The sequence below is a fragment of the Anas acuta genome, chromosome 2, assembly GCF_963932015.1.
Source record: "Anas acuta chromosome 2, bAnaAcu1.1, whole genome shotgun sequence".
Taxonomy (NCBI): Eukaryota; Metazoa; Chordata; class Aves; order Anseriformes; family Anatidae; genus Anas; species Anas acuta.
The window spans coordinates 108,433,356-108,447,976 of NC_088980.1; the positions used below are offsets into that span (position 1 = coordinate 108,433,356).

The 14,621-nt window shown below is 41.7% G+C and overlaps 1 protein-coding gene across 3 annotated transcripts in view; it reads left to right on the forward strand.

Annotated features, from left to right (window-relative positions):
- Positions 1 to 14,621, forward strand: part of ANKRD12 (ankyrin repeat domain 12) — a 63,782-nt gene that overhangs the window by 2,172 nt on the left and 46,989 nt on the right. Inside the window, exon 1 of one of the 3 annotated variants that reach the window (XM_068671619.1) lies at positions 3,622 to 3,902. The exons of 1 other annotated variant lie outside the window; for it this stretch is intronic. The gene's annotated coding sequence lies outside the window, so the exon portion shown is untranslated. Of the gene's footprint in view, positions 1 to 3,621; positions 3,903 to 5,523; positions 5,671 to 14,621 lie in introns of those variants that run through there. One more of the 3 variants, XM_068671621.1, reaches the window with a different exon arrangement.

Sequence of the window (14,621 nt, forward strand, 5' to 3'; positions counted from 1 at the left end):
GTGTCACTGGAGTCTGTTTAAATTGCTACAAAACCCAGAAACTGTTGCAGCTCTAATTTAACTAGGTGGAAGACTTTGGGATATAGCTGAAGGACTGCACCTACGAACGGCCGAGCTAGAACGTCCTCCTCCATGTTGAGCGTGCAGCTACGTGAAAGTAAATTCTGTTTGTTGACCCGACTCGCCGTGTTTGGGCAATCTTAGTCTGGTGAAATTGCCTGGAAGACTGGCGCAGTTGATCCCCTGTAAAATTGGAACGAGCTATTGATCACAAAATGTGTAATGATTAACCCGCCGCCGCAATGTTAACGTGCACGTTCAGAACAACTTAGTTTTGACTTTTTTTTGTTGTTGATCTTATTCACGCCCAGCCCACCTCTGAGTGTTTGGCTTTTTTTTTTCTTTTGCGTCTTCTATTGCAGATGGAGCAGTATAAATGTTGATTGGTCATTTAGTCTCCAGACTATGTTTTTTAACTGCATCATTAGGCTCTGGTGACAGATGGTATGAAATAAATAGTAGCACAAACTCTGTCTTGCATTTTGTGTTATGACACTGAATAGTTTTGTTAACAGAATAACAGAAGTCAGAGCCTTGCTAACGTACTCTTTTTCCTTACCAGTTCATTATTGTTCCAGAACCCAGAGAAGTCTTGGAAAGTTCCTCCGTAAGCTTGCTGAGCCAGACTTTGTAGCTTATCTGTGCAGTTGAGGACTTTTATTGCCACCTTCTGTAAAACCTAAACATTCATTTAAAGAGCCCTTGAGAGTTAGTGTGACTTTGCCTTGGCTTATTTTGGGTTATCTCCCAGGATCTGGCAAAGCTGAAGTCCTTTTATCTGCTGCAAGGGCTTTTTTATCTTTTGCAAGCAGCAAATTAAGAAACTCTCCACAGTTTCACCGGTGTTACTCAGCCTGCTTGAGGTAGCTACAAGGTTGCAAGGTGATTGGTTTCACACGGGTTTATGCTGATACCAATATTTGAGACACAAATATGATTTATATTAGAGGCAAAATCTCAAATTGGAGGCAAAGAGGAAGGCTTAAGGTATTTTCTTTGACCCCATCACATGCTTTCCACTTACCAGTAGCTTGATGGAGAATGTTGGAACCGCTTCTTGTGCTGTCTTGCGTTTATGAGACTGGAAAATAAGAGGTAGAAAGCTCTTTCACCCCCCTCTCTGAGCTTCAGAAGGTATTAAGTGCGACAGAAACCAAGTCATGTTTTGCAGTTCCAGGAGAGGTGTTGTGAGAGAAATCTTAGAAAGTTCCATCGCCTGACGACAGCAGAAATGTGCTTACTTGCATTAAGACATTTCCTACAGTTTCTCTTCTCTTTCAGAGCCCTTTGTATCCTGGTTAATAGGCGTCTGCCTTTTCAAACTATTCAAGCTCTGGTCAGATAGCTTCCCTACCCAGTTTGCAGGAACATCTTTCTCTTGTTTTTGTTTGCTTTAAGATCAACTGCAACAAAGAGTGCTAGCACAGAAGTCGACTTTCTGCGGTGCTCTACGCTGTTGGCACGGTGGTAATCTGGGTTCTTACTGCGAGTTAATAGGTAAAGGAAAGGGAAAGTTTGTTCCTTGCTGTTCTCTCGTGAGAGAGCTAATGCTAATCTGTTCTTTTCCTAATGTGGTCTTGACAACCATATTTTAAAAATTAAAAAAGAAAGAGCTTTATCTCGAAAATATCTGGAAACTGAAGGGGCTGGAAAGTAAAGAACAGGTTGACTCATTAAAACATTGAGTGCTAATCGCGGTACTTAGTGTAGTTTTACAGCTCTGAATAGTTACACTTGTATGCAAACGTGGTTCTTGCTATTCCCTGTTCTACTCCATCTGTTCCACCACGCAATCATTTCTGTAAAGGGACTGCTGTGCTACTTTGTTCTGCTACTTTTGTGATACGTGGTGATGGCCATGGGATGGCCATGAAGACCATTGGGTACTTGGCACACCTTCACAAAGCAGCCAGGACAAAATCCCTGTTGTCCATTCGGGGAGCTGTAAGTCTAGTCAGGTGCTTGCTTTCCTTTCTACATCTGCTGTTCTAGATCTCAATAACCAACAGCAGCACTCGAGGAAACCGCTTACCTGTGCTGAATCTTGCTGAAGTTGAAGGACTATGAATGGGCTTGGGCACTTCACTTGCTTTTAGCCCATGAAAAGCCTTTGCGTGTTTTCAGGTGGTGTTCCTTTTGGGGCTGCTGCTTCCAAGTTCTTTGGTAGGCCCTGTACCAATGGAGTAGTGTTTCTTAGCCAACAAAGATTTCTTTTGTTGCATCTTTAGGGAATAAGCAGCAGATCAGAACTGAGGTTTCCAACTCCACTTCTCCGTGTGGCTTCAAGGGAGTATCATTATGTTAAATATCTGCGCAGGTGCTTCCTTTGAACCCGTAGCTCATCCTAAAAAAGACTTGAGAGGAAGCACCTGTGAACATGCAAGTTCTGCAGACTTGTAGATTAAAAGGGAGGACTAATCATGGATTTTGCAATAAGTGCCTTCAGCTCCTGACAGAGTACTGGGGCAAGCATGGCTTGCTCTTCTTTCCCAGAAGAGGCTTCTCCTTTATAGGATCAAGAATCTCCTTTATAGAGGTGTATATATTTTATGTATGTCTTTATTCTAGATTCCCTAGAATAAAGAGGCACTCTTCTGGCACTCTGGAAGCTTATGTATGTCTAATTCTGAGTAAGGAGATGAATTTTTTTTTTTTCCATGCAGATGTTTATTTTGACAGCAAGGTATGGGCCTCAGCAAGAATAGGATGCTTCCCAGCGTGTATTCTGCACAGCTGGCTTAATGACACGATTTAACTTGACTCTGACATCAGCACTCACAAGCCATGCAGGTTTTTCTAGCCACCTGTGTTCTTTCCTGGAATAAATGCTGTCCTAACTACACGGCGTAAGTTGCTGGAGAACGTGAAAGACTTAAAAAACCTTTTTGTATGCTGAATGTATCAGCAGGCAGAGAGGAGTGCTGGTGGACGTGCTGCCTGCGAGTTAAAGAACATCTGCATTTGTAATTCAGGGAACAGAGCCGTAGCCTGGCTGCGGTTGGAAGGCGCTTCTGGAGGTCATCTAGTCCGTCCCCCTGCTCGGAGCCTGGCTGGCTGGAGCAGATTGCTCAGAGCCATGACCAGCTCAACCTGGAATTCAGCCTAATAATATGAAAAAAAGATTGCTGAGGCTAGTTAGCCTGATGGGATCCCTTGCTGAAAGCTGGGTAAATCCAAAAAATGTCAAGCGTTTTTTCTTTCAATTGTGGGATACATTTTTGTTATTTTTTTTCAGCTATTGTAGGTAATGTGTTTTCCCTGACTGACTTGAGTTTTTTCAAAGTCAGAGGGTGCATTCTTCTTGCACTACCTGTGTGTGGTAGTCTTGTAAAGCTGTGGTGTGTTCCCAGTTCTGCTACATGGATTCTCAATTATGTCTTTTTTTTAAAAAAAGAAAAGTGACTTTGTAAATAAGATTTATTTGCAATTCATCTCACTTCTTAAAGGTGCAGTCTCTACTTTTTTTTTTTTTTTAAAAAAAAAAAGAGACAGATGCATGTATTTATTCTATGTTGTTTGTGTTGGAACTGAACTGAAGCAAGTCCCTTCCAGCGCGTACAACTCGGGCTTCAGCTTGCGAGTTGGAAACTGAAAGTGAAACGACCTTATTTTCTGCTGCGGAAGAAGCAGTAGGAAAAATAACTAGAGCACACATACTGATAAGAGCATTTCTTCAGATATGATCATCTGACTGTTGATAACGTCTGAAAAGAAGCTTGGGATATTTCTGGTCCGTCAGAATTCCTTTCCAGCAAAACAAGTATTTCTCCAACCAGTTGTGTCTGTCCTCTCGTCGTTACCTGCTTTGTTCCTTGCCAGCACTTCCTCGCAGAGCAGCAGCCGTAGGTAGAAACAGCAATCCTCATTTCTTCCGTGCAAAGGGTTAGCCTGGGAGCGGGGAGGCGCGCTGGAGAACAAGGCCACGCTGACAAACACCCCTCAGGTTCCTCTCCAGCTCTGGCAGCCGGCTGCAGCTCGGTGCTGGCCCACGCGGAGGAATGCAGGGCATGCCTTGGCGATGGTGTCAGCGGGGCAGCAGGAATGGTGTCCCCTCCTCGCTGCTGCCTGGGAGCTGTTCCAGCCCAGCCGAAAGGGGAGTCAGTAGCGGTGGCTTCTGGAAGGCAGGTTTATTGCTGTTTTGGGGAGAGGGAATGCTTTTCTGGGTTTGTTTCCATACCGTCATTAATGCCAGGAGCCAGCCCTGTTCTTTTCAATGCTGCTTCTTACATCTCATCCCTCCCAGTTAGGGGGAGGACGTGTGCCTACCAATATGCATAAAAGGAAGCTTCAACAGAGATCCTTCAGGATCGGGCAGGATATTCTGCTTCTGAATCACTCCAAGCTATTCTGTGATGTAAATGCCATCTGATCCGTGTTACGCAGGTTCCACAGTTTCAGCCTCAGTATTTTAACCTGCCTCGTTTAAAATCAGTTGTGTCAGAAAACATTACTTTAAATGCTTTGAATAAAGCATTTTTCTTGGATATTAAAAGTAAATTGAGGGAATAAAGAGATACTGGTGATAGAACCTATTTATTTATTTTAATTAGTAAGATAGTACTGGCTTGTTGGTATTTATTCTGCTGTTCTTGAACAATCTGGTATACCATTTTGAAACTAGTATTTTTCCACTTCTGTTGTGAAAATTTATTTCTTAAGATTACAGTTTTGCAGGTTGATTTGTAGTGTGTGTAAATGTGCGTGTGTATATCTATATATATAGTCCATGTGCTTCATTACTCAGCAACACATATCCCTTCAAAGTGTTCTCTGAAGTAATGGACAGTGCTGTAACCTACTGTTGACTTGGTAGGACTTCCCTTCTGAACTGTAGGTATAAATCAGAGTACCTATTTTACAGACATTTCCTTGATGCTGTATATTTCTTTCAGTAGACAACTAAGAACTGTTGAGAGTGTCCAATCCTTTGAAAAGGACGCCTTTTGGGATACTTGGGCTTCAGTATTTTATATTCTGTTGTGAGATGTTAAAGCAGAAGTGAACCAACCAGAGCCTAACATATTATTTTTCTTCCATATTCACTGGTCTGTGCGAAAAAAGCATAAGGTCATTTGTAGATCTCTTTTCCTCTGTCGCGGTTTGTTTATAATTTTTGGCTCTTGTATGCTGAGCAAGACTAGATTGTTTGGCATAGCACCTACGAGGACATTTTGTCGAAATGTTAGCTTTTCTGATTTTCAGTGCTTTGGCAAGATCTAAACAGTAATTAATTCCATGTGAGCTTGGACATCTGATATCAACAAATAGCTTTTAGCTTTTTCATAACTAAAATGATGTGCAGGGTGACACTTGCAGTGGGAGGATCTTGCAAACTTTTTGAGGCTTAGAATTTTTGAAGAGAGTAAAGGAAGGAAATGGGAGTGTTTTACAAAAGTGAAACGAGTGCTTCTCGTCCATATTTGCATATCCTCTTTCTGTGTACTTCAGTGTCACCTCATGTTATGCTGTGTCAGAAATGCTGTCTGTATACCCCGTATACTGGGGTAGCATTGATTGCCCTTCTGCTCGTGGAAGAATGGGATCAAGATCCGACTCTTCTTTGGTGGAGACTCCACGTTGAATAATGAGGAGGATCACAAGCTCTCTGGGGTAAAGTGCAGTTGTGTGGTCAAAGAGGCTGCTCCAAGAGGAGTCCTGTTGCAGGGGCTGGAGTAAGTCCTCTACTTTAGGAAGAGGTTGCCAGGAGAGGATCCCATGTTGAAGAAATCTGAGTATTGCTTCTAAAAACTAATGCATTCTCATCTGTTGTGGAAATATGGTAAGATACAGGCTTTTTAGGAGTATTTGATGTGTGTTTTCCTCACTTGTGGCTAATTGCTTTGAGACTGTTTTACCTTTTTCCTTCTAGCAGTGGTAGGGTAGAGGAGCTGCTGATGGAAGCTGAAACTAGCCACTAGTAGCTATGGTATAACCACGTACAAAGTGCTAAGTAATGTGAAATACTCTGAAAAATCAGGTCCTTGATGTATTATGGCTACGACAGATTAGTAAAACTCCTGGCTTTTACTTTTTCACTGAACTTAAGTTGCCATCTGCAACATGAAGGAAGAAGCAAAGCGTTCTCATCTTCCATCAGCGTTACGAAAGTAATGTCTATGAAAGCAGGGGAGCCTAAACCTTCTTAGTTCAAGCTTTAATTTATGGCTAGTAGTTTCTGCGGTGTTGTCCCAGATAGGTTGCCCTTCTGTTAAAGGTTTTGTTTGTTTACTTAAAATAAATAAATAAATAAATACATGAAGTTGGTTCCTTCTCCCTAAGGGGGAAGTGAAGGCAAGCTGAAATAGGGAATATTCACGGTATGAGTGGCAAAAGGTTTAACTTTCTCTGGAAGCAAATGAAGCCCCTTCCTATGTGTTTCTGGTCAGTGGTTCTTCAGAACTTCATCAGGTTGTCAAAAACTTTAGTACAGCAAAAGAAGCAAGTTTCCTCAAGTGCTGCAGCACTTTGCCTGTGATTGCCAGGAGTAAGAGTGATTGCAGGGGCTCGAGGTCCACTTCTTGTATCGAGTGTAACTTAGCACTGCAGCAGGAGCACTCAAGTAGTGGCTCAGTTTAAAAGGAGTGATTAGCAAGTGAAAATACCGCTCAAGTCCGAGGAAGTATAAATAAAATCAGTTGTAAAACTGTTTTGCTTTTTTTACGTTGTTTTTACTTTCAGAAGCAAATCAGTGCCAGTGTGTTGGTTTCATTCTGACAGGTAGGTAATGGAGTTTTAGTTGGTATGAGGCAAGACACGTCCAGCACTACTGTGCTATGAGTTTCAGTTCTTTTTTTGGTCGGTGTTTATTGTAAGTGTAGTCGTAAGAAAACATTACAGCTGTCCAAACCGAAGTAGTCATCTCTAGTGATGAGATGTGGTATGACAGAGGAGCAATCTCTTGCTCATATACAGCCATTACTGGAGGATGATCTATCCAGAGTACCTTTAAAATTCAAGTCAATCTATGCAACAAATCTCACAGGCATGCTGCTGTGTGCTATTTCAAATCAGTGAATAAGATTTTGTAAATTAAACTTGGGGCCAAAGCTTTCTCTTTTTTCTCAATGTGCTGCTTATAACCCTGGTGTGTGAATTATAGGTATCTACAGTTGGTCAAGAACAGGAAGGCTTGTATTTGCCAAGGTTCCTCTTACCTTTTTTTCCTGTTCAGGTAATGAACTTGACCTGCTCTTTGCAAGGTAGGAGGGGAGTTGAAAATGTCTGAGTGACCAGGTAACGAAGGGACCTATGGGACCTTTGGATATCCCTTCCAACCCTGGCTATTTTGTAATTCTGGAAGTTTTTGTATTCTTTGGTAAGCTTATTCTTTGGTGAGTTTAGTTAAAGAAGTTCCTTACTCACTAAAATTCAATCAGAAAACAAGGATACAGTTGCACCCTTTAAAAGAGTGTATTTGTTCGAAAGAGGCTGACAAGTCTAGGTCCTACTGTGAGCGCTGAAAATAAATGGGAGAGTATTGTGAGGTGTCTGAAACGTGAAACCAAGCACAGGTAAAACCAGGCTCTTAAAATTAGGCGTCCTGGGTCAGAATCTAGGCAAGTACAACAAGATCCCTGCAAAGATCCTAGTTTTCCTTTCCGAATAGGACAGAGTTGTATATCCTCTCATTTTTTGCTCTTCCTAGTAGAAATTCCTAGACTATTAGGTACGTTCTTTATTTTGGTAGGAAGTAGTGGTGAGTTCCAGCTGAAGTACTGGAAAATCTTTCTTGCTGCCTGAATGTCAGCTGTTTTTTAGGGACTTCATCCTATCCCTGTGTAGTGCAGTCTGGCATGCTATGAGTAGGTACTTTGGAGTGTATTAAAAGCTGTTCCGGAGGTTGAGTCGTCGCTGCGCCTTCCTATTTCACTCTGCAAGGGCACCTCTGGAAAGTGAGGCTCAAATATTTTTTTCAAAAACAAAAGGATTTATTGTACAAATCTTCCTGTAATGTATTTGGATCTCAAGTATCTCTGCATTTCAAAATAAATGTAGAAATACACTCCTGTAATCCATTCCGTGTATTAGCTAGGACCTTGAGAGTCTCCAAAGCACACATCCCAGTCTTCTCATGGCATTTCGAAAAGGCGTGCTTGTGTCTGTGCTGATTTTTTTTTTATTTTTCTTTGATTTTAATGTATCATCTAAAACCTTGGAGGGAGAATTGCTGCGGAGGGCAGGCAGTTTTTATGAGGTTGCACAATAGCTGTAGCAAAGCAGTAAAACTGATCTCGGCGTTGCGTGTTGTAGCCACAGTCACCTCAAGCACCGTGCGAGGCTTAAAGGAAAATTCTACGAACGAAGAATTCCCCATTTCGGGACCAGCAGTGTTTTTGTCATATTTTATCGTCAAATGCCGCAGAATCTGCCAAACTTGTGACTCATGTCCACGCTGGGTACTGCATTTGCACTTAATTCCACAACAGACTGTTGCCTTAGGCAGCGTTAGATTGAGAGTACACGCTAGATCTCACCATCGCTCTCACCCTGGAATCTGCATGGGCTGAGCTGTCGTGGTCATGTGTGAAAGAGCTTGTGGATATTTGCAAAACCAAAACATTCTTGTTGTCTTTCATCTTTAAAAGTCACCGCGTGTAGCATTCAGGCACCATTCTTTCCAACATACCAGACCTGTGGGCTACCTAAAGGCGGCAGGGCTTGCTTGCTGGTGACTGCGAGCATGGTGAGATGGCACGGAGTGAGGGGCAAAAAGTGCCTGGTAAATTGTTCTGCTCGTCGTAGCTGGTATTTTAGTGCACACTACATACAGGAAGCGAAAGATGGTAAAATGTGGTCTTAAATAGTGTAAGATGCAAATAGCTTCTTACTTCACCTCCTGTTACCCAAAATGTGTTTTCCTTTAAGCTTGTAAGGGACAGCGTGCTTCTGGCCTGCAGCTGGAGGTGGGCTTGCCAGTACGGATGTACTTAAGTGTATGATTAGGCCATTCTGGCTGGGTATATTTAATGTATTAACAGTTTTGGGGGAAAAAATTTATTACTATAGAGATCTTGTACCAGGCCAGCTTTGACTTCATCAGTTTGGGAGGTTAGATGTTGAGTAACACTGCTGAGCAGTAGCACTTGCACAGAACTTTGTACCAAAGACTTAGAGCTACTTTTGCTCAAATTAAGCCTTTAGTAGCCCTTTTATTGTTTCTGTTGCAAATATCAAATAAACTGGTGCAGTGATGATAGGATAGCTATATTTATGCAGTCCTTCAATGAAAACCTTGGTACAAAGACTAATATGTTTGTAGTTACAGTCACCATTCACTTAGATATTACAGAATATAATTTTGTCTAATATTCTAACGAGACTTGTAAGTAGGCTTTCTCTTCAAAGGGCCATTTTTAATGAATCTTATTCTGTTGAAGGAGAAAAAGGCTTTGACCATCTTTTGGAAGAATCTTTCATTTTGCTGCAGTGAGCTGTATTACAGAGCATAATTCAGGGCACCTGTCTGTTTCTTGACAGGTTGATATTGATTTGCACCCTCCTTCTGCAAAACTTGCTAATTTTCAGGTGATCAGAGAATAAATATACACGTTGTGAGAATGTCACAGTATGCCTTTAAGTGAAATTATACCTCTCATCTGGAAGATGTTCTTCCATACACCTTATTTTGGGATCTGAACTTTCTCTACTATGGCAAAGAGATAAGAAGTGTGAGATAAGAGTGGGAGGTGTAACTCCCACTGAAGAAAATGGGCAGGGGAGTGGGATAGGAAGAGACAGAGGAGGACAAGTTGTGTGGAACCAGCAGAGCTCTGTCTATAATGCCCCTTCTGGCGCTTTCCTAAAGCAGGCCTGGCTTCCATCTTTTTCTGTATCTTTTCTCCCCAGCCTCCTTCCTGGCTCTGTTCCCAATGCTGTTACTGTCTCCTGACAATGCTGCCCACACGGTGTTTCTCACAGCATCTGTCTCCTGCTAGCTGCATTTATTGGTTCTGATGAGAAGTCCACTTCCAATTACCCCGATGGAGCCTGCTGGGTGTGAAGCACTGAACCATACATGACTTCCCTTCATAAGCTCAGAAGTGCAATGGATACCTGGTCCAGTTCTTCTGGTACTGGAAAATATGCAGTGTGCCCTGGGCACCATCCTGCCCTCTGCTTTCATCTTGATGCTCTCCTGAGACGACAGCAGTGTTTAAGTCTTTGTTTCTCCAAATGTGTCTCTCCAAGCAGTTAGTGGGAAACTGACAACAGGAGTAAGTTTGTCATTCTCAGTTGAAACTAAAAGCAGTTGCAGTGCTTGTGTTTTTATTTTTTACACAGCCAGAAGGATGCCAATGTTTAGGTATTTCTGGCTTGTACTCCACATCGTGAGGAGGGAGAGAAGCCTTGGGTTGATCACAGAGTCTTGTGCGATCTCCTCCCCATGTTTGTCCTCTCAAGTTTGTGTCTCTGCTGTTTCCTCATCACAGTTGCATTCTCTCACAAATGAAGAAGCTCATCTGAAGCTGTACTCCTCATCCACAGGCGTACTGTGTGGGACGTAGCAGATCAAAATTCAGCGTTTCTTTTCACAGATGTGGTGCTTAACCTTCTGAGCCAGAAAAGCCCAGCTCTGTGCTGCTGGACTTTCCTACCTCTTAGTCTGTGTTGAATCTTGCATGTCCAGACCTGAACTGTCCCTTTTGCCAAGGTCCCAACCTCCTGGTCTTGTGCCTCTTACATGTCTCTAACCCCATACCAAAATATCCCACGTAATTCTTGATCTACCCCAAGCCATTCATTTTCTTACTGGATGCTGTAGGCGAAAAAGCAGATGCTGATCTCAGATAACACATACATTGCAGTCTGACTGGGAGCTGGGTCATTGTATAGCTGAAGCTTATATTTGAGTAGCTGACTATAGAGGTAATGACTCGTGTAAGAAGGGGGAAAAAGTCAGTGCTGCTACACAACCCGTCACGAAGTTTCATGTATCATTGGCACTGCTAGCTTTTTTAACCTCTCTTTTGGAAAGAAATCACTTCTCAAAGTTGTTTGCTTAAAGATGCTTTTACTGTAAAATAAAGTACGAAGCCATCTGCATCTTCTTGGTAAGAAAGGTATGGGGAGAACCAAAAAACGCTACAGAATATTCAACTCAGTTAAATGAATATGTTTTGCTAATATCCATTTTCTTAAAACACTACCTTTTACGCTGTCCTTTAAATGCCCAATTGTCTGTGCATTTTGGTCCTTTGTACTATATCCATTTCTTTTTGGCCAATGTGTTAACCTCAGCTGCATCTGACGTTCCCACCAGAGTACAGATAACACTGGGCACGGCGAGGCTGGAGCTGCTGATGTGCACGTACGGGCTGGCTTTCTCTGAGCAGAATGTGGATTGCTGGCTTTTGCCTCCCTCACCCTCAGTTCAGTTGCTCTCAGGTTTCTGTCTCGTACTCATCCACCAGCTTTCTTTCTTCCTTCCCATAACAGATGTTCAATAGTGTTGAGATCTAGGTCAGACCAGTCATTTCTAAAAATATTTGAAAGAAAAGTTTAGGGTGTGGGAGGAAGGAGATGTCAAAGAGGATACGTACATCAGTGTCTTAGTTTGAATCAGCAGTACACCTGTAGAGTGACTGTCCCCATCATCTCTCCTTGCCGTAGTTCAGTTTGCTCAATTCCCAGGCTTGATTGCTCTTGGCTAAAGCGAAACTGAGATGTGTTCAGGAGTGTGCTGAATGTGCTCCAGCCTTTGAAGTGCCTTTAGCACATGGCGCTGCAATAGGAGTAGTTTGGAGCAAAACTGCTAAATGTGACTAGTGTCAATTCTGGATTTTTGTTACCAGCTGTTGTACTCAAGAGATCTGCTCTTGATGTGCTGCACTTTTTGCTAATGTAGATGCAGCCTTAGCTGTCACTCACACAAGTTTAATTTTAGCAAAACATTCTGAAGTACTCCTGTCAAGTAATTTATAGCAGAAATGTTGTGCAGTTGATTCACTGTTTCCCACTCTGGAGTAAATCCCTATTGGAAGAGAGGGATTTTTTTTTTTCTTCTGCGGATAAAAAGATAAGGGAAATACTGAAGAATGAAGGTAATTAAAAAGGTTGCCTTATGCTAGCTCCCCTGCGTTTTTAATTGCAAATGCATTATAGAGCTCAAGGATAAATTCAGTATCCTGGAAATTAACCCATCTGCTCTCAGTCTTACAGAAGTTCAATCTTGTGCTCCACTGCTTTGCTACAAGGGCAGTCGGCAAACCTTCAAGATCAGTTCTACATCAGGGCTACCAAAGAAAACCTTCCCCAAGGATCATTTAACTTCTTGCTGTATGTGTTAGGGCAAAGACATCCTGGGATAACTAAGCGATGCTTAATTTCTTACAGATTTGCCGTACAGTTGGTTGACAGGGAACATGCAAGTCTCAACTGAAACTTTCCCCTGCAAATGGGGGAAAGAAGGAAAAGTGGTCTATAAAGGCCGTTTTGTGTGGATTTTTCTTACGTGCTGCGTGGTATGAAGCTCATACTGAAACTTTCCCTCAGGGAAAAGTGACAGATAATTATAATTGTTCTCTGCCAACCACATTTTTCCACGAAACTTGCTTAATATCTTTTAAGTCTGACAGCAAAGAGAAGTTTTCAGCAAAACCATCTACAGGCTTGAAAGCCATCAGTGAATCATCCATATGCATTGACTTCATCACACGGGCCACAGCTTCTCAGGAAACTGGGCTGAAAGCAGGGACTTGTACCAAGGGATTGACCAACAATGACAGCGACTCTGTTGGAGTACTACGTGAATTCTTGGTTGTTTTTTGTATGTGAAGGCATGCCCTTTTATTACAGCTAGCTGTGAGCAGGTACAAATCTAATAAAGTAACAAATCTAGTATAGTAACTTGTACGTATTAGGGATTTAATGTAACCATCCTTTTCTGTAACGAGGTACTTGAAAATTTATTTTTATTAGTTTATTTAGATTACATAATCCTAGTTTTTTATATTACTCTTTGTAGAACTGTCAAAATGCTTACCTTTTGTTACTTTAATGACAAAATTGGATTTATTTTAAGTTGATTTAAGTGAAAAACAACTGAGAGAAAAGTTTCATACGCTATTTCAAATAATAGATTATTGACTGATAACAAATGTCCAGGAAAGACATCCCAATATAAAGAGCAAGAAGTCAGAGTACTCACTTTTTGTTAAATGTGGGGAAGTTTCTTTAGCAGAAAGCAGTTTTTACATTTCACTAAAAGCATGAAATGGATCCATTTGTTAGAAGAAAAGCACAGTTGTGCCTGTCTGTCAGACAAAGTGATGAAACTGCTTGTTTTGACAGTGTTGTGACAAAGGAAAATAATTTAAATGTAAAGAGTATAACTTTTAATTTAGGGTTCTGCTGGTTTGAAACATCGAGGCTTCCTGATAAACCAGTAACTGCATTAAGGAGCACCCCTGAAGGAAACTCTGAGCAGGCAGATTGAGGTATCCCTAGAAGAACCTGCTAATGTTCTACGTTTCAACTGGGAATGCAAATGTCTGTGGCCTGTATTGAGAACATGAGTTAAAATGGCACTGACCTTGCAGGCAAATGTAAATAAAGTAAAAACATCAGTGAAGTCACTTCGTCAGTTTAGGATTTTACAGTAGTATCCACTACATGATCATAGGTTGAGTAGTTTGCTTACATTTCTTGACTGTAGTGCCATGTCATGAAAGAAACAACTCTACCTTTTTACAAAATGTACTTTTATTTTTTTCTGGAATATTTGGGGTATGTGTTTGAAAAGTATTTTACCCTTGGATTGTAAAATAGAAACCTGGTATATAAAACATGTAATGAAAATGCAGCTGTAGTCTCTATGATAGTTGGAGTGGTTTAATAACCTGCTTTAGTAATCCAATATGTGATACTAACTCTTTGTGATCTCCTAAAGCCCTTCTCTCTTCAAATCATGATTAGCCTGGGGTCAAGAACCAAATGAATTCACTTTGGATTTTGATCATGTGGTGAACAAAATAGGAACACCCTTGCTTTGTTCATTCACTTACATTTCTGTGATTATGCAACTTTAAAGTTGTATTTACAACTACATCATCTGATCTTTATTTAAAGAATACTTCTAGTTTACATTTACTGTGAAAGCATTTCCATCATCCTCTTGCCCTTGTATGATCATAGAATAGCCTGGATTGTGAGGGACCTCAAAGATCACCTTGTTTTACCTTATCCCAACGCCCCATGCCATGGGCAGGGATGCCACCCCCTAGATCACGTTGCCCAGAGCTTCATCTAACCTAGCCTTGAACACTTCCAGGGATGGGGCATTCACAGTCTCTCTGGGCAACCTGTGCCAGTGCCTCACCACCCCCTGAGTGAAGAATTTCTTCCTAACCTCTAATCTAAATCTCTCTTCTTTTAGTTTAAAACCCTTCTGCCTTGTCCTATCGTTATCTACCCAAGTAAAGAGTCCTTCTCCAGTCTTTTTATAAGACCCCTTTAAGTACTGATAGGCTACAACGATGTCGCCCCAGAGCCTTCTCTTCTTCAGGCTGAACATCCGCAGCTCTCTCAACCTGTCTTCATAGGACAGATGCTCTAGCCCCTTG